Here is a 21,265-nt window from a genome sequence, read left to right as displayed (position 1 = left end):
AGAGAGAGAAAAAGAGAAAGAGAGAAAAAGAGAGAGAGAGAGAGAAAGAGGGGGGGAAGAGTGAGAGAGAGAGAGAGAGAGAGAGAGAGAGAGAGAGAGAGAGAGAGAGAGAGACACAGAGAGAGAGAGAAACAGAGAGAGACAGAGAGAGACAGAGAGACAGAGAGAGAGAGAGAGAGTGCTCTAATTTGGTAGTCTTAAAGACATGGTCAATTATGACTATAGAGATAATAGGAAGGGGTTGCTCCTGCACAGACTGACTGTCTTTTCCCAGAAGTAGGTCCTCAGTATCCTACATGATACCCTGGGCATACGCCCAAACTGTATTATGTTCACAAAATAGACACAAAGTGTAGGAGGAAGGGGAGGGAGGAAGGCACTAGTACAGAGGGAAATCAGGTAAGACTTGATGCCGGAGGTACAGTTGAGTTTATCCTTGAAGGAAGCTAGGGATTCTCCAAGTTAGAAGTAGAAAGGGAGTACATTCTGCATATAGGGGACAGCCTGAGCAAAAGATCTAAGACGGTAGTTGGAATAGCATGTATGAGAGCCAGAAGGTCAGATTGATTGGAATGTGGAATGAATGAAGATGAATACTATAAAATGAACCTGGGAATGGTAGACTGGAGCTATATTGCAAAAAAACCTGAATGTTTGCCCTGTATTTGGTCTGAGCAGCACTGGGGAGCCTTTAGAGATTTGTGAGCAGGGGTGCTCATGCAGCTCTATCATAGTCAGGCCTCTGCTTTAGAAATATCATTTTGGTAGATTGTAGAGGATAGATTGGGGAAAAATTAGAATAGTAGAGACTAAAATAAATGGTGGTAGAATATGTGTGTGTGTGTGTGTGTGTGTGGGGGGTTTGTTCCCTCTTTCAAAAAATTTTCTACATATGTTCACGTACATTCAGTTGAAAGGTTATAAACTAGAGAAAGAACTATGAACTTTAAATGCAAGTCTAAGCACACTATTTTCACTTTTTTTTTCTTTCTTGTGGTTTTCCCCTTTTGTTCTGAGTCTTCTTTTATAACATGCCTAACGTGGAAGTCTGTTTAATATGATTGTACATGTATAACCTATATCAAATTGCTTGTCATCTTGAGAAGAGGAGAGGGAGGAAAAAATCGAAATCAAAATCTTATAAAAGCAAATGCTGAATTTATTGTAATCACATATAGTTTGAAAAAATAAAATGCTATTAAATGAAAAACAACAACAAAAAGGTAACAAAATATCAAACTTTTGTGAGTCTGAAATTAGCCACTGGAATTTTCCTCACAGATTAGGCCAAGGAAAGGCCAGTTTCCTCAAAAGACAAAAATCTAGTAATGCAAATGAAGCCAAATTTAAGATTTCTGCTTCAGCAGCTGCAGGCAGAAGCCTAGGTAAATAGTGTCTGGAAGGCTTCTTAAAACCAGACACACCTAGGCTGTGTTATTGCTCACTTTTCTGAAACAGCCTCAGCTGTCAGCTGTCACCTCAATTAACACCTTACCTTTCTACATTGATACTTCTCAATCTTTTCTCAAAACAAACTCTTCCCCCTCAACTACTACCAAAGGGAAGGTGTTTCTTGATTTCTTTCTAAGGAAAAGTTCAAATATTTTTGTTGTAAACAGTCTTTAAAGTTGGCAACAAATCCAGGTGTGGGGAGACACTCCCTTTTCAGTTAAAATTTTTACTGGGTGACCCTGGGGTTCCAGCCATGACTATTCCCTTTCTCATTTTCCAGAGCAGAAGAGTCTTTTTCTCAAGATAATACACAAAGAAGGGGTATTGGATTTGGAGTAAGAGGATCTGAATCCAAGTCTCAAGTGAACTATTAACTGCCTGTGTGACCCTGGACAACTTAATTCATTTTTATTTTGTATAAAATTAGGCTGATTAGTCCAAAAGACTGTATGTGAGTCATCTAGTTTTTAACCTACAGTCCTAAGGACAATGGATTCTTTGCTATTTTTCCCACATAGCTGTTCCTTTAGAGGCCTGAAACTCCCTCTTTTTAATTCTGGTTTCCTTGTCTCAACTAAGGAGCATAAGGAGCATCATCTTTGGCAAGAAAGCTTTGATGATCTTCCTTAAACTTAGTGCCTTCCTTCAGAAATTATTTCTAATTTATTCTATATATTTTGTTCAAGCTTATTTGTTTGTATATTATTTCCTCTTTAGATTGTGGGCTCTTTGAGGACAGGTTTTTTTTTTGCCAGCTTTAGCCTTATACATAAGAGATTCTTAGTAAATGCTTGGTGACTTGACCAGACATTCCTGGTCTCATGGAAACCAACCCAATAGGGAATATGTAGTATATGTGAGAATAATAATTGCTAGCATTTATATAGTACTTATAAAATTTGCAAAACTCTTTATAGATCTTATATAATTTGATTCATACAACTCTATGAGGAAGATGCTATTATTATGCCCATTTTATGGATGAGGAAACTGAGTCTCAGAGAGGTAACTCAGGATCACAGAGCCAATATGTGTAAGAGGAGGGATTTGAGCCCAGTTCTTTCTGAATGCAAAACTACTTTTCTATCATTATAGCAACCTTCTGCTCAACAGTGGTATAATAAAAAGAACGATATGTTTGAAATTGAGCATCTGGGGTCAAATTATTCTTCCTATCATTTAATATTGTTTGACTGTAGACAAGTCACTTTAGTTTCAAATGAGAGGTTGGATTGGATAGCCTTTGAGAGATCTTCTAGTTATTAGTCTTATGATATAATAAAGTAGACACCGGACTTGTTATTTCTCTGTAGGGAACTCTACCAATGCAGTTAGGGACTTTCTATGCAATTTAGAGTCTTAGAAATTCTTAAATCGCTGCAAGCTTGGGACTTTTCTAGAGTTGTAGAGCCAGTGTGTGTTGGGGGCAAGCCCTGAAACTAGGTTTTCCTGGCGTTCAGACTAGCTTCCCAACCATTGAGCCATACACTCTCTCAATATCATCATCATCATCATCATCATCATCATCATCATCATCATCATCATCAGTGTTACGATTATCACCATCATCATCTTCATTATAACTATCACCACCACCACTATCATCTTCTTCATTATTACCATTGATATAGCGCTTGAAAATTTGAAAATTGCTTTTCATATGTTATCTCATTGGATATTTACCAACACTTACCAATCTCAGGAAAACTGCACCAGAATGACCTCCCAGTACTTCCAGCTCTTCTGCTAGATTCTTTGACCCTGCTTTCTTCCCTTTCAGAAAATTCTCAAGATTGCTTGATTGACTACATTGACTATTCCTTTTTTAATCTTTACTTTTTATCACTTTTTCTCTCTCACCCCCACTGATGGAGAGAGCTGCTACACATGTTCTACTCTTTTGACTGAGAGAATGCTTCCATTAGTATTTCCACAAGCTTTATGGGTTTCCTTTGAATTAGTTGATTCAGTAAGGGGGAGATGGAGAGCTGCTCTTAGAGTGTACTAGACCTGTATTCAAAACCCATTTTTGATACATACTGGCTGTGTGCCCTTCGGGAAGTAACTCATTCAGACAATTTTTAAAGACTTTAAATAAAAGAGTGAATACTAATTTGCATTAGTAGAGGGACATCCCTATCTGGGAGTGCATTTTATCAATGATATCACAGATGTGGATCAAAAAAAGCAGAGAGAACTTTGGTTGAAGAATCAGAACCTGTCTCAATTATTGCTACTTCCTACATAAAAGACTTTAGGTATCTAAAGTCTTTGTAGGAAGTAGCAATAACTGAGACAGATAATAAGGAAATTGAGCCTAAAAAGATTGAAAATTTTTAGGCTCAATTTCCTTATTACCGAAATGAATAGAGTAATGTTTACTTCATCAAAAGAAATCTGATAAGCACCAGATTTAGAGTTAGAGGCCTGGTTTTTGCACTTACTATATATATAATCTTGACAAGTCAGTTCTGATGGGACTTCAGTTTCCCCATCTATAAAACAAGAATGGGACTAGATGATCTTTCAGATCTGTTACAACTCTAAGACCTACACAATAAAAAGTATGAATTATAAAGGCCTCTTTTTTTTTTTTTTTTTGGCAAGGAAATTGGGTTTAAGTGACTTGCCCAGGGTTACATAGCTAGGAAGTATTAAATGTCTGAAGCCAGATTTGAACTCAGGTCGACCTGAGCCAGTTCTCTGTCCACTGTGCCATCTAACTGTCCCACCAGTTAGGGTTTTCTTGGCAAAGTTACTGGAATGCCTTGCCATTCCCTTCTCCAGTTCATTTTACAGATGAAGAAACTGAGGCAAGCAGAATTAAGTGACTTCCCAGGGTCACACAGAGAGTAAGTGTCTGAGACCAGATTTGAACTCAGGAAGATGGGTATGGCTGAGTCCAAACTCTATCTACTCTATAGCTATGCTGAAGGCCTCTTCCATATTAATAAATGCTTCACTATAGTCCTACTTGATGTTTCCTGTAGCTTAGGAGTGACCTGGAATTCTCAAAGGTTTTGCTAGTAGAGAGCTCTGGCAATCAATCAGTCAACCATCAAGTACTCTATTAAGTACATACAAAAATGCTGGGGATAAAAAGCAAAACCGAAACAGTTCCAGATTTGTTATATAAATTTACATTATATAAGTACATATAAAAAATATTAAAAAGAAAGACTATCATTTTTTGAGGGGTAGGAAGAGATAGCTTCTACCAGATCATAAAGGCTTCATGTGTGGCTCCAGTGATGGTTTTTTTTTTTTTTTAAGAGTAATACCATAATAGATTTCAAGCTCCAAGGAAATTTAGAGCTTATCTCATTCAGTTCCTCAACCCCTCATTTTACAAATGAGGAAACTAAGACCAGAAAGTGACTTTTTAAAGGTCAAACTATGACAAAGCAAGGATTTTAAGCTAGATCCTTTGACTCTATATCTGTCATTCTCTCTGATGTCTCATTCCCTCTCTCCGAGGGGAGACTAGCCTCTAAGATGTGGAGCTGTACAGAAAGGAGTATCGTGCTAATGATTCACAGGTGCTAGAAGCATGGAGGTATGACTTATTCAATACCAAAGTAGACAGTCAAATAATGTTTTCACAATAACCTTTTCTTGCCCTGCAGTGTGAAGGTCAACATCCTTTCCCAGAAGAGGCTTATCTATTTTGGGGAGAACACTATCAAATATCACTCCTCTGCCTATTGGCCTTGTTCTCTCAATTATCTTCTGCCAGCTAGTCTGTCTCAGCTTGTGTCTTGGCAGCCCAAACTATGCAACAGAGACGCTGACGCCAAATCCTTCAGGAACTCACACTCACTCAAGCCTGTTTATGAGACTTTTTGGACAAGTGCAAAGACAGCACCTGAAGGCTATGTTTAAATGACTTTGGGGTCAGGGTCTCTTATTAGTTTTCTTTGTGGCAATGGAATTGACCTCCCCCTATTGTGCTTCATATTTCAGGTGCTATCCAATATAAAATTCCAAGTGAATTTGAGCACAACTTGCCAAGTTTAATCTTGAAGAGCACATGACTCGCACCTAGCCTTGGGGTTCACTCAGAACTTGGCCTTGGTACAGATATCACAAGCCTCAGGCTCATGGAGAGGTTATCAACCATGAGGAGCCTCTGCACAAACTTACTCTGAATTTCAGATTGGCTCTTAAATGAAGGTATGAACAAATACTATTGGTCAAGCCAGTTGTCCCTCAGTGTTTTCAAAATGGAATTTTCCACAGAGTCAAAGGGGCATTCATAAAATTAAAGAATTTCAGAGTTGGAAAAGGACCTTAGGAACCATCTAGTCTGATCTGTTTTAGTACAGGCATCTGGTTTGCAACATACCCAACAAGAGATCATTCAGTCTTTGGTTAAGAATCTTCAGGGACAGAGAGCTCATTACTTCCTAAGGCAGTTCAGAATCACTCTTGGATAACTAGTTATTTGGAAATTTTCTCCTTATTTTAAGCCTACATTTGCCTCTTTGTAGCCTTCCAGTAAATCATGTGGACAATTGTAAATTATACGGACTCCCAGGGAAAAATGGAAGTACTTTTGTATTTAACTGTCATGAATTTTCCTTCAAAGCTTAAGTCAAATACTCCTTTCTGTGGCAATGAAGACTTTCATAATCCTCCTACATATTATTGTTGACTGAGTGACTGTTAGTGCCTTCCTCTCCCCAAATAAGTAAAAGTGAACATGAAGCATGTCTACAATTCATTGCATGTGCACAAGGAATGTACTGGTAGAAGTGTGTATGATGCATATCATGTGTACATGTATATTACATGTGTGTGCATGTACAATGTGTGTATGTGCTATTTCTCCTGGCTATATTGTAAGGAGACATCCTGAAAAATAAAACAGATACCAAGGCCCTTTATCAAACTAAACTGCCAAGCATTCAAACGCTATTGCGGGGAGTGCAACTCCTTTCAGCTGGCCACATTGTTCGAGTGTCCAACACATGCTTGCCAAAAAAGATTATTTTGTGGAGAACTCATGCAACGCAAGTGCTCATGTGATGATCAGAGAAAGTGATACAGGGACAACTCTCAAGGTCTCTCTTAAGAACTTTGGGATTGATTGTTCAATGGGGCAACACTGGCACAGGACCACCCAGTATGGTGTACCCTCATTAGGGAAGGTTCTGTGCTCTATAAGTAAAACAGCTTGAAGTGGCTCAAAAGAAATGAGATTAGAGAATTTACCTCAAATGTTTATATGGACTATTTGTGCCCACCCGTGGCAGAATGTTCCGAGTTCATATTGGGCTGATCAGGTGCAGTCGGACACATTGGCTTTTTTTTTTTTATAATAACTTTTTATTGACAGAACCCATGCCAGGGTAATTTTTTACAGCATTATCCCTTGCACTCACTTCTGTTCTGATTTTTCCCCTCCTTCCCTCCATCCCCTCCCCCAGATGGCAAGCAGTCCTTTACATGTTAAATAGGTTACAGTATATCCTAGATACAATATATATGTGCAGAACCGAACAGTTCTTTTGTTGCACAGGGAGAATTGGATTCAGAAGGTATAAATAACCCGGGAAGAAAAACAAAAATGCAAGCAGTTTATATTCATTTCCCAGTGTTCTTTCTTTGGGTGTAGCTGCTTCTCGGATACATTGGCTTGAGTCTAACATCCGGCCGTCATTTTGGTCCTTTTCGAGAATGAAGGACAAGTATGGGTATCTCTCCTGGCCACAGTGTAAAGTGAGATCCTGAGAAATGAAACAAGCTTCAGCCCCTGCTTGATTATTCTAAAACACTGAGGTCCAGGTTAGTTAATGAGCACCGAGGCATAATCTCCAGGAGAGTTTGTGTATTTGGGAAGTCCTATACTAAATGAGTCTTGACATTTATCTCTAGACTGGTCAGTCCAACAGCTGGTAGAACATAGCTTTGTTGTCGTTACCTCCTAAACCTTTCAGCAATGTTTCAGCTGCCAACTGCAGGTTCAGCTGCTGAGAGTTTGCATAAACTTTCTTTAAGACATCTGTGCTTTTCCTCTGTTGAGTGATTGTATCTGATTTGTCCTGGGAAATCAGATCATTGGGAAATGTTTTAACATCCCCATTTTTCTTAAATTATCTTTTAAACTTAAAAAAAGTATCCTGTTTTTCATTTCCGTTCAATCCCTTCAGTTGTCAAGATTTTCTAAAATAATTTTAGAGAGATTTAAATTTCACATTTATTCATTAAAAAAACCAAAACATCAATACCATGATAATGAAATTGCTATACTTGTTAATCTGTTGTTCTCTGACAAGACTAATAGCCCAATACTGACAGAGAAGTTCTCTTCCTTACCCCCAATCTCATTTCTTATTACTTTGAAGTAAATAAATTGACCAAAAGTTCAGCTGATAATGTAAATGTAGGAAAATGATGCCATCCTTGGCTGATAACTATTACAATTCTAACAATTATTATGATATCCAGTAATCCATTGAATTTATTTTTTAATTTGAATTTTTTGTTATTCTAAATATTTCTGTATACAAAGAATAAAAAAGAGTACTGTATATAAAACTGTGACCCTCACTGTGTATAGTTTTTTTAAAATATATATTAAATTCGGCATATTAGTTTCAAAAGTTTTTCTACTTATGTTTCCCTCGAAATCTTATTCTTTTTTGTGCATTTTAAATGCTTTTATTGATGTAATTCTTTCCTTCCTTCCTTCCTTCCTTCTTTCCTTCTTTCCTTCCTTCCTTCCTTCTTTCCTTCCTTTTAATTGAATTGATTTTGTTTGGGAAAAACTTTACAATTTTATGTAATCAAAACTGTCCATTTTATCTCCTTTGATACTCTCTATCCTTTATTTGATCAATTGTAGCAGCAAAAAGCATTTCTTTCCATTCTATTCTGTTTATGATGTCACATTTTATACTTAGGTCATATACCTATTTGGAGCTTGTGTTATTTGTTGTGAGATGTTGACCTAAATCTAATTTCTGCCAGAACATTTTCTAGTTTTTCCATCAGTTCTTGTTAAATACTATCCCTTATACTAGTATTTACAATCTTTGGATTTATCAAATACTAGGCTATTATGTTAATTGGCTTCTGGATCTTGTGTCTTACATTTGTTCTACTGAATAACTTTTCAATTTTTTGATTGTACCAAATAATTTTAATGTTTATGGCTAATTATTGTAATTTGAGTTTTGGTACTGCCAGATTCCTTCATTTTCCACTTTTCCTCCCTTATTTCCCTAGAGATTCTGATTTTTTTGCTCCTTGAATAGAATTTTATTTTATTTATTTATTTTTTGGTGAGGCAGTTCAGGTTAAGTGACCTACTTACCCAAGGTCATACAGTAAGTGTTAAGTGCCTGAGGCTGGATTTGAACTCAGGTCCTCCTGACTTAGGGCCAGTGCTTTATCTGCTGTGCTATTTAGTTGCCCCTCAGAATTTTATTAATAATTTTTTTCTTTTTTTGCTCTAGAAAAGAGCTCATTGGCAGTTTGATATAGAAATGCATAAATTAATTTAGTCAGTACATTTTTTTGCTGTATTAGCACAGTCCAACCATAAGCAATTATTATTTCTTCAATTATTTAGTTCTGTCTTTATTTCTGAGAAAAAGTGTTTTGTAGTTATATTCACACAATTCTTGTGTGTCTTTTGGTAGGTGAAACTTCCAGTTATTGTATATAGGTAGTAACTATTTTGAATGGAATTTCTCTTTCTATATATTCTTTCTGAGTTTTGTTGGCAATATCAGAAATGCTGGTGATTTCTATGTATTTGTTTTATAGTTATTGACATTATTATTTCAATTATCTTTAATTGAAGGCCTACTATTCTTTAAATAGTTTAGTATATCATCTTTAACAAGCTATAATTTTGTTTCCTCTTTGTGCTCATTCCCTTAATTTCTTTTTCTTATAACTTGGAGATGAAAGAAGCCTTAAAATGAAAACAACAACAACAACAACAACAACAAAACCCCCAAACCCCACAAAAATGCTCAGTCAGCAAGAACTTAACTTGCCAGAGAGAGTAAGACCTGGTAGCAAAGATAATAAAAGTTTTGAACATAGAGTTGTTCGTAAAATATTATGAAGATGATTGAAGATTATGAACAGTGCTGTCTCATAAAGCAAAGAGAAGAAAAGGAGGGAGACACAGTTTAAAGAAAATTTGATGAAAAATTCAGCAAAGCACAATGATCCCACAGTCCATTTAAGTATGAAAATGTGTTTCAGGACTGGCTCCACATGCATGCAATGGATCATTTGAAGCCTGTCTGTTCAGATAAGCACTCATTTTAATTGAAAAAATGTTCTATGATTCCAAGTTTAGAATAACCTCCAAAGAGGTAAAAGGGTAAGGATATTCTAAGAGTTCTGGGTTCTCCCCAACAATATATAAAGTAGTATATATATGTATATGTATATGTGTTTATATACACATGCATATATGTAGAGTATATATATGTTTGTTGGCAGGTATGTTTATATGTAGATTTTATTTTGTATTATATACATATAAATATATATGCACAAACACATATGCACATGTACCTGCATGTGTATGTATATTATTTTCTATGTGTATATGTATACATACAAACATATATACACACATGTTCCTTGCTTAAAGGGTTTACATCTAGATTTTAGGTTGATTTATTGGAGGCAACGTTAACTCAAAATACCCTTCTCTGTTGCAAAGTGTTTTGGTTTAAAGGAGAAAAAATCTTAGAAAATACATAATTAGTGTTTTCAAATATTTGTCAAATTGACATTTGGAAAAGAAATTAGACTTATTTTCCTTGCTCCAGAAAGACAGTATTTGGAGAAAATGACTGACTATGCAGGGAGGTAGATTTTGGCTTGATTTAAAAACCTTCCTTAACAATTAGAAAAAGCATATGCTAAAAAATGTGAGAAAGGAGAGTTATCACTATAATGGTCAGGAAAAGCTTCTTGTAAGAGGCAGTATGTGAATGAAACCTTGAAAGCTTTTAGTTTTGTGCTGTGGGGTTACACAGAGCATTTCTAACCCCTCTTCCATGTGACAACCTTTCAGATACTTGAGTACAATTTTCATATCCCAGATAAGTCTTTTCTTTACAATAAACATTTCCTTATATGGTATGATCTGGAGGACCTTCTTCAGATTAAACAAGGTTGTTGAAGATGTTGTATATAAGATTCCTTTTCCAAGTAAGTGTAAGACTAAAACAATTTCCCAGATTTTCTGATTCTGCTGTAAAGTGATTACTGCTTCCCCCCCCTGCCCCCCACATTCTTTCCTCACCCCATTGAGGCAGGAAAGTGGTTAATGATAGCAGTTTTTATTTCTTGGCTCTTATAATTCCCATGACATGGTCATGAACACAGTTCCAGGGAAGTTCAATTCCTGGTGTAAATTAAACTCATTACTGTCAGCTCATTATTTGCAATCTATGAACTTGAATACCCCCATGTCTCATATTGTGGCTATCTCTCTGATTAATGGATATTTCTCATTTATTTTCTTTTAGAAGGGTAGTTTTGTATCTGCCAATTGGACTTTGGGGTAGGTTTTTGTTATTTTACTTGAATATAATGAAAAACTCTTGGCAGATGAGATAAACTCAGCACAAAGTGACAAATCACCAAGTAACTACTAATTTAAAGCCTGAACAGCAAAAACACAAATATGAGTCTTGAATTTTTGTGATGAAAAATAGAAATAAAAAAAGAAGACTGGCAAACTATATTTATGGCTTCCTTCTTCACATAGCAATTTAGACCACTAAGATAATCTGTCTTTTAGTACTCTAGCATTCTGATATAATGCTCTACAAAATGAGGACTAGGAGTCCATTAAAGATCTTAACTCCACACTAAAGGTTGTGTGATCAATTAGTAAGAGGCACCCTATTCCCAATGAGCCAATCAGGGGCTATTTTCAACACAACTACTCTTAGTTTTATAATTACAGGCTAACGCTTCCACATGGCACTCCTTTTCATCTCTGTGCAAGATCCAAGACCACCCCTAATGGATCATTACTGTTATGTGACCTGGGCAGATCATTTAACTTCTCAGGACTTTAGGCAGCTCTGTAAAAATCTATATGGCATAGACTATGCCGACCTTTCCTTCTTAGTTAAAGTTTCTCACAAGTTTCTCTCTACTTCTAGAGAAATGGGAAATATTTTACCAAAACTTAAAAAAAGAAAACTCCTATTAGATTTGTAATATATGTATGCAAATATACATACACATATGTATAAATCTGTATTTTGTTGTTCACTCTTTATTTAAACAGAGGACCAATGGCATCACAGAGTGATCTTATACCTTCATTGGATTTAAATGAGGCAGAGTTGCACAAGTTTTCTGGAGACATCCAAGTCCAGTGGCAAGAAAAAGTCTGGACAACTGGGGATGGCTCAGGTTGCAGTCGATGACCTTGGCATCTTTGATGTATGACCAAGCTCTAGTGTTCCCTAGCAACTGCTTCATCGTCCTTCTTGATCTTTGGAACAAACTGTATTCATCTAACCATTCTGCTGGAGGAAGCCTTCCCGTGCTCGGGATAGACATCTCCCTGACTCACTAGTAGGTTTGAGGTCTGGTTCAGCCCATCTGCTGAAGTACTTTTACTGGAGTGTGCCCACGGCACGTGCTCCAGATTCCTAGAGCCACAGGTAAGAGTTGGGCAAGAGGAAGACACCAAAGATATGTGGGGTATTCAGGGAAGACTCATACTGCTGGTGTGAAGACTTGCTGAGTCCTTTTCTGGGCGGCTTATTCACCTTTGGTATTCACCTTCGCCCATGCATGTACACACAATAAATTTTCAATCACTGATACATATTCATGTTTATAAGATATATATATTATGTATAGATACATATATAAATGTGTGTCTGTATATCTGTATATCCACACATGATCTAATTTCTTTTTATTTTTTTGTACATAACATGAGTTTTTTTCATTCAATTTAATTTAATTATATTTACTACAAATGATCGAATTTATATGTATGTGCATAATACAAATACATATGTGTAAATATAATATATACTCACACACAATAGAGTATTATAGATACATATATTTGTATACACATGTACACATATATGTACAAATGAATAGGCAAAACCAATCATTGGTCATGGAAGTACACGGATATGCATGGGTGCATGAAGAATAAAAGCTCTTTAAAAACAGGGACTAAGGGGCAGCTAGGAGGCTCAGTGGATAGAGCACCAGCCCTGAAGTCAGGAGGACCTGAGTTTAAATCTGATCTCAGACACTTAACACTTCCTAGCTATGTGACCCTGGGAAAGTCACTTAACCCCAATTGTCTCAGCAAAAAAAAAAAAAAAAAAAAAACTGAAAACCAAAACCAAAACCCAAACCAAAAAACAAAAACAGGGACTATTTCTATTTTGTAGGTTTAGCATTTCATGTACCTGGTATTTCACATAAGACTTGGCATATATTAAGTGCTTAGAAAATGTTTGTTGATTGAGAAAATTGTTGATAGCGTTTTGTAAATAGGGATAATAATGCTGTCTATTTCACAGATTTTGTGAGAATAATATGAAAACATATGTAAAGCATGTAACAAATTTAAAAATCTTTAAATAGCCTTAAAATCCTATTTATTTCCATCATCATTATTCCATCCTTCCAGGCCTTATGTAATCAATCAGACTCCTTGTACCAGCCATTGGTTTAGACTATTTTAGAGAAGTTATTGCTAGAGGAGCAGTCCCCAAAATCCAGTGAGCTCCTTCATGTCTAGGAGTCCAATAGGCCTACTTTCTTATGGAACTACACTAAAGGGACTGGATTTCCTCTTATAGAAAATTAGCTTGGACAGTCATCAACCTCCTTCATTGAATCTATGCTACTCAAATATCTCTTGGTCATATTTCTGAACACTTAGTCTAAGAACTCTATGTTTGGGTTTGTGTTCCAATTTGCCTATGGTTAAAACTTTATTCACATGGGAATCAAGGGAGAGCACAGGAAAATACATAAAAGAGAAAAATAAAATTCCAATATTTAACAGAATAGAGAAACAGCTGACAGCATCATACTTTAAAATAACCATAATAAAAAGCATCTTCATCAATCTAGCCTTTAGAATTGACTTGTAGGAACCAGCAACTGCATAATAGGACAAGGAATGTAGGAGGTCAATCCCAGTTATCCTTAGATTTTTATTCCCACCTCACGTTAAGACATTTTGAGGTTGCCAATAGTTTAAGAACTCTCCACACTTCTTTATGTGGAAGGGTTTTAAGAACTCCTAACATGAATATACATGGCACCCCTCCTCAAAGTTGCTATTTTTCAGTTTGAGAGGATAAGCCACTGCCTCTTTTACAGATGGGACCAGGAACTTAGGACCCAGGAATTCTTGTATCAGTCTGGGGGGTAACAGCATGAAAAGCTATAATAATGCTTTTGCTCCAAGGCTGAATCTGATTCCCTGAGGGCTGGTTGTTGTCCTTCTTTCTTGAAAAAGACCAAAATGTCAACCCTATGTCAGAATCTAATTACAGTATATCCCACTGTGGTTGATCAGACCAATACAAGTTCAAAATGCTCTGCTACAGGTACAGCACAAATAGCTTTTAAACACTTTTGGGGTAGTTTCTCTAATTTTGCACGTCTTGTCTTTCTTTCCTTTGGCCTAATTCAATTCTACTTTGCTCATATAGTACAGCACTTTCTATGTGCCATGCTGTGTCGTCCTATGCCAGTCATGCATGTCATACAATTGATTTTTTTTTTTAGTTTATTTATTTTTAACACACATTGTTTTATGAATTATGTTGGGAGAGAAAAATCAGAGCAAAAGGGAAAAACCATAAAAGATACACAAAATACAAAAAGAAGAAGTGAACAGAGAAAGTGTTAATTTACATTCAGTCTCCTTAGTTCTTTTTCTGGTTGCAGATGGCATTTTTTGTCTATTGGGATTGCTTTGGATCATTGAACTACTGAGAAGAACCAAGTCTTTCATTGTTGATCATCGCACATTCTTGCTGTTAGTGTGTACACTGGTTTTGTTTGTTTTGCTCAGCATCAGTTCATGTAAGTCTTTTCAGACCTTTCTATAATCAGCTTATTCATCATTTTTTATAGAACAATAATATCCCATTACCTTCATGTACTTCAACTTGTTCAGCCATTCCCCAAGTGATGGGTATCCACTCCTTTTCCAATTCTTTGCTACCACAAAGAACTACTACAAACATTTTTGCATGTGCTATACTTTTCTCTTCTTTATGATTTTTTTTTAGGATACAGACCCAGTCATTGCACTGCTGGGTCAAAGGATATACACAGTTTTATAGCTCTTTGAGCATAGTTCCAAATTGTTCTCCAGAATGATTGGATCATTTCACAACTCCACCAATAATGCATTAGTGTTTCAGTTTTCCCACATCCCTTCCAACATTTATCATTATCCTTTCCAGTCATCTTAGCCAATCTGAGAGGAGTAATATGGTACCTCAGAGTGGCTTTCATTTGCATTCCTCTAATCAATAATGATTTAGAGCATTTTTTTCATATAACTACAAATGGCTTTTTTTCATCATCTGAAAATTGTCTGTTCATATCCTTTAACTATTTATCAATTAGGGAATGACTTGTATTCTTATAAATTTGGAATAGTACTTTATATATTTTAAAAATGAGACCTTTATCAGAAATACTGGCTGTGAAGAATTTTTCTCAGCTTTGTATTTCCCTTTTGATCTTGTTTCTCTTGGTTTTGTTTATGCAAAATCTTTTTATTTAAAATAATCAATAATAAAGTCAGTACAATCATTCTGTAGACTTCAGTTTGGTAGTCATTCTAATACCTCAACTCCCCTACACTTTCCTTCAGAGCCTCCCAAACTGAGGGGAGCTAACTCTGGCAAAGTGTGTCAATTTCATTATCAATATGTATATCCCTGGAGAGTATATGACCAAGGTAAGAGAATTTATCCACAGCATTCAAAACTTCACCATTTACTGTAACTAATGGTTCTACACATGGATGATGTACTAGCTGATGGAGGATATATGTTTTCTTGGTGTTAATTTTTAGGTGAAAATTAGCATAAGTAGCAGAAAATTGATCCATATTTTGTTGCATCTGTTGGGTGGAATGCACAGAATTTTTCCTTTTTGAGTGACCCAAGTTCTACCCTTTGGGCTGGCTCTTTGGAACTCATGTTCAGGTCTGTAAGGAAGATTCACTTTTAAAAATCAGAATAAAAGAAGTAGCTTGGATCCAAATCATTGAGATTCAATCACTCCCTCTCAGTGAGATATGAATGGGGTGACAAGGTATGTCTACACCATTCAAATCAAAATTACAAACCAAAGCTCCATTCCAGAGTTTAAACTCATAAATTTTATCAATGAACTTCTCTCTGAGTTCTTTATTTAGTAATTGTAGTAACTTGTAGATCTATTTAAAAAATAACTCAACAAACATTTATCAAGTACCTACTATGTGCAAGCCACCAATTTGTTCTCCAAAGGGTCTGAATCAGTTCATGGGACTACTCATTTTCTACCAAGTTTTCTTTCCATTCTTAAGCCAATATGTGTGAGAGGTGGGTGGAGTATGTGGGGGAATCATCTTTGATGCTAGGATCAGTAGTTTATGATTGTTTTCTTTAGGGTTGTTGTGAGGAAAGCACTTTATAGATCCTAAAGTACTTTATAATGTGAATATTTATTTGTGACTCTGTACCGCTTTTATATGGTTGTCAATACTTTGCAATTCTTCTCTTGAGAACTATTTGTTCATACCACTAATCTATTAGGGAATGACTATAAGTCACTCATTTTTCTCTGTTCAGAAGTTATACAGTTTCTTGTAATCAGTTACCTAAATTATTTGGTAATTGCCTCTAACTCTTGTTTGGCTAAGTATATATCTCCTACCCATAGCTGTAAGAAATAAATAATCTATTTTTCTTCTAATTTTTATAGTCTTATCTTTAATATTAAGATTATGAATCCATTTAGAATGAGGAAACTGAGGGCCCAGAGAAGGGAAGCCACTTGCCCATGATCACCCAGGGAGTAAATGGCACAGCCAGGATTTCCACCCAGACCTTGTTGAATATGGTATAACATGTTGTTCTAAGCCAAATTTGTGGCACATTGCTTTCTAGTTTTCCCAGTTTTTATCAAATAAAATGATTTTTTCTTAGATAATTTAGTCTCTCCATTTTATCAAACACTAAGTTATTAAACTTCATGGTTTCTGATGATCCAATATCTCCTCTGTTCCACTGAGTCATCTCTACATTTTGACTAATACTAATTGGAAGTACTGAAAGTACTATTTCCTGGAAGTACTATTCCTCCTTCATCTTGATTTCTTTTCATCATCTCCCTTAATATTCTAGTGCTGCTTTCTTCACTCTTCCACTAAGACCAAAGACTCAGGCTGGTCCCGAGATACTCCAGAGAGCTAGCACGGATGGTATATTTTGGCACCTCAGCATGGGGGCTCTAGAGGGGCTCTAGAAAGCATACTACAGAAAACAATATATAAACAACTATCTACAAATATTATCTATCCAGGCTTTAGATGGGATAAGTTTGAAGCTATGTTGGGAGGAGGAAGTGGATGGGATTAATGGTCATTCATGATGATGTGTCCCTCATACCAAATAAACTTTTTAAATGACAGAGATAGGAGCCATTTTTGCTAATGGAAAGCTGGGGTCCTATGTGTGTGAATCTGATTGGATTTTCATTTCAACATTATAAACTGAAAGATGACATTTAGTTAGGAAGCTTTAACTCCTAAGACTGATAAAAAAGGGTAAGTTTGGGAAATAGAGAGTACTTAGTAGGAAGAGAAAGTATTTGTGGTACAGACATTCTGGCCCATGAATAACTAATCATAGTTTTCTAGGTCATCTTAATCTCCTCGAGGGTAGAGACATTATCTCATACATTTTTGTATTCCTTAGAACACAGAGCCTTGCACAAAGAAGCTTTTCAATAAATAGACTGATTATTTGAGATTATAAATATTAGTGTGACCAGATCCAAAATGGTGGATGAGATTGTAAGGTAAGATAGGGTGAGAAAAGGAAGAAAGGGAAGTCATTCCATCTTTGAAAATTCACAAGTGTGTCACAGCTTGGCAAATTTGGGGAAACTTTCACTGCAGATATAAAAGAATTAATATATATGTATATTTAATATAATAGTAGTCTATTATCTTTTCTAGTATGAGACCAAAGTCAATATATTTATTGCCTTTCTTTTACAGGTAAAATGGTGTATTAAAGCTGTTCATTTCCATTTCCATGGAAAACAGTAAAACATAATGAAACCATAGAGAATATATGCCCTCAGATTTTTTCTCAGTCTATCTCCATATTTTTTAACATATAAATTGACAACTTAGTAAAATAGATTCAACGTAAAATAATGCTGTGCCACTGTGAAAAATTTTTTTCTTCTTTAAATCATGCCCTACAATTTAGGAATTTTGAAGTTTAAAGTTTATTTATTGCTTTGAAAGAGTTGCTAGGCAGAAGGAAAGAGACTTAGAAATAAAAGAGAAAAGGGGGGAGAAAGAAAAGAAAAGCCTGACTCCAAATGCAAAAGGAGCAATATTTTACAAATCCTGTCTGAATGTTGGTAGTAACAAATTTAATTTGAGGCAGGAGTAGCATACTTTTCTGTAGCTTTGGCACTAGACTTGGCTCATTAAAGTTGTATAGTACCTTATGGAGAAATAGTTTTGAACAGCTCCATCAATGTATTAATGGCAAGACTCCTCTGAAACTCTTCCCATCTCCCTTCCCCCAACAAACCCAGTCTTCCTCTTCTGAGCTTTCCCCCATCCTTGAACTCTGAAATTCCACTGTCATCTTAGAGTAAGCTGGAAGGCTTCATTTTGTGGATGGTTACAAGAACACAAGCATTTGGTTTTTGTAAGCTTCTGTATACTTAATTGCTTTTCCAACATGATCTTCATTTGGTTGCCGAACTAAGGCCATAGACAGATGATGCAATTTGTCTGAGACTTTGTGGCCAGTGTCCGGACTGGCAATGGAACCCATGCTTCCTAGTGCCTGGTACAAAGTCTATGATTAGGTCACATTCTTTGCCAAGTGAACTTAGAATGGAAAGATTGTCCTGTTGCTTTATATGAAAAAATCTTGTGGGGAGAGGGGTGATCTTTCTTACTGTCTCCTTTTAGAATGATTTCATCAGCCTCTAGGCAGTATACAGTATTCTCAGTCACCATCAGCAGCATCTCATAAATATCATCATCAAAAGATTTCAAAAATGTTTCAGTCTTCTTTAAATTCTTTGTAACAGCTTTCTTTATGAAAAGGAGGGGATTTGAAATTACTCTGCCATTCATTTCAAATGGAAGATAAATCTTTGATATTCAGATGTTCATAGATTCATATGATATTAGAATTGAAAGGGGCCTTAGAAATGATCTAGTCTTGTCCCCTCATTTTATAGAAAGCAATTGATTGATATTGAAAGGTTAAATGATTTACTCAGAGTAACACAATAGTCAGCAGTTGAACTAAGAATCAAACTCATCCCATGATTAGTCTAAGATTAATATTTGTTCTCTGAAGCAATACTACCTTCTTAATCATGACTTGAAAAGATTATAAGACAATATTTTTAATGAAAAGAAAATTATATCTGGAGTCAGAAGGTCTGGGTCCAGTTCAGATGCTACCCCTGACTGTCTTTGAGACTTAATTCCCTTTTGTGGAGAAATCGATTGTTCAGGAGTAAGTAATCTCAAAAATTCTTCTTATCTCTCTGAGTCTATAAAAATTTTGCAATTCACATCCACACTCAGAATTCTGAAATAGAAATGATTCCTGGTCATCTTATAAAGTCAGAATCTAGAGAGATCACTGGAACTTAAACCTCCTTTCACCATCTTGCTGTTGGTGAAAGGAAATTCCAAGCTGACTACTGGGAAGGAACTCAAGCCAGAAGTTCTTTCACAAAGGCTCAGTCCTGGCTTCTGCCCATATTACTGCCAGTGGTCTGGCTCAAGGCCATGGGGTTGAAGCACAGTTTTTCTCTGTGAGAGCAGTATTTAGCTCTTTTATATTGTGAGGAGGAAACTGTGTTTTTAGACAGAGGCAGGAGCAGCGAACTGGCCAGGCCAGCAATGAAACCTGCAGGGAGGATAAAGTAGAACTAGAGGATCAGAGCCATCCTGTATTTAGCAAAGAGCAAATAGGCTATTGAGATGAGAATAAGCAAAGACACACTCATATGTTCATTTCTTTCTGAAAAATTTTGATTCGAAGTAGAGTGATAGAGTAACTAGAGTGATGGATGTTGAGTCAGGGAGACATTTTTACCCCAGATACTTATTAGTTGTATAGCTGAGAACAAATCAGTTAAACTCTGTGGACTTCAGTCTTCATCTAGAAAATAAGGTAGTTAGACTTGATAATCTTTATCATTCCTTATACCTCTAAATCTGTGGATTCCTTCTCCTACTTCACTAAGGATTCTAAGTATGGAATGATGACTCCTGAAAATTCATCTGATTTGATTTGAATACTTTTTCCTTTCACAAGACCTCACATAGCTAAGAAATGAAGAAAATTAATTCATTCAACCATTAAGTATTTATTACATGCTTGATAGGTATATTATACTATGTGCTTGGGATACAGAAACAAAAATTTATGTACACACACATACACACACATATATATAACATGTACACAGATAAGTATAATTAGATTTCGCAAATGCATAAACTACCTAAAATAGCAGCAGCCATGCTGGAGTCTCCATCCTGGAGATACTTGAGACTCTCTTCTGAGATACAGGGGAGCTAGTGTATAAATGGACATTTTGAATTGGCCTGCCAAATTGTTGGGATAAGCTTCTTTCCTTTGACTATGTAGCTGGAACAGCCTATATCTTTAAATATATCTATCTGACTGAGATATATTCTTTTTTCTGTTTCTCTCATTTTCTTCTCTCTCATTTTCTTTCTTTTTATTTTTCTTTCTCTGTCTCTATTTTTCTCTAACTGTCTGTGTCTCTCTCAGTTTCTGCCTATCTTTCTCTTTCTGCTTGTCTCTGTGTTTCTGTCTCTGTCTCTCAGCATTCCAAAATGAAGGACCATTCACAGAAGAAAAGGCCAGAGGGTTGGATCATTTCCCTCTCCTTTAGCCCTTGTGGAAGTAGACATAAGGAAGGCAAAATATTCAGTATTGTAGGGGAATATTGGAGGTAGACACTGAAAATATCCAGGGTCTGGAAGTGGAGTGCTTTGTGTCCAGACTTCTGCCTATTATGAGACATTGCCTTCTATATATAGCAGGTTGGGATACTTTCTTGTTCTAATGTGTGGTAATCATTATTCTAGATGGTTTCCTGGTGTTTAACATGAAAGTACATTTTTACCTTGGATTCTCTATCTTTCATTGTGCTGAAAGTCCTTAAGGACTGTCTTTATTTCTTTTAATCCTCATGCTGAAGAAATAAAATAAGGCCCTGAATCTCACTGAAGCTAGATTGAGGAGAAGAATGGAGACAGGATAGCCAGTTACCAGATAGTAAAGTGTCAAATAGTTCCTGTTGCCATTTTCCCCCTACTGCTTTGACAAGACAGGGAAACAGAGCTTCTGCTATGAAAGACCTTATATTAACCTATTATCTACTTTGCATAACAAGGAATCTCTTAGTTCTCTGCTATATTATGCAGCTAGGGAAATACTTATGAGGGAACAGAAATCTAGCCAACGTTGCATTTGGGGAGGATTAGGGGACAAATTTCAGGACATAGCTACCAAGG

Source organism: Antechinus flavipes, chromosome 4, assembly GCF_016432865.1.
Source record: "Antechinus flavipes isolate AdamAnt ecotype Samford, QLD, Australia chromosome 4, AdamAnt_v2, whole genome shotgun sequence".
NCBI lineage: Eukaryota > Metazoa > Chordata > Mammalia > Dasyuromorphia > Dasyuridae > Antechinus > Antechinus flavipes.
This window is presented reverse-complemented; position numbering follows the sequence as displayed.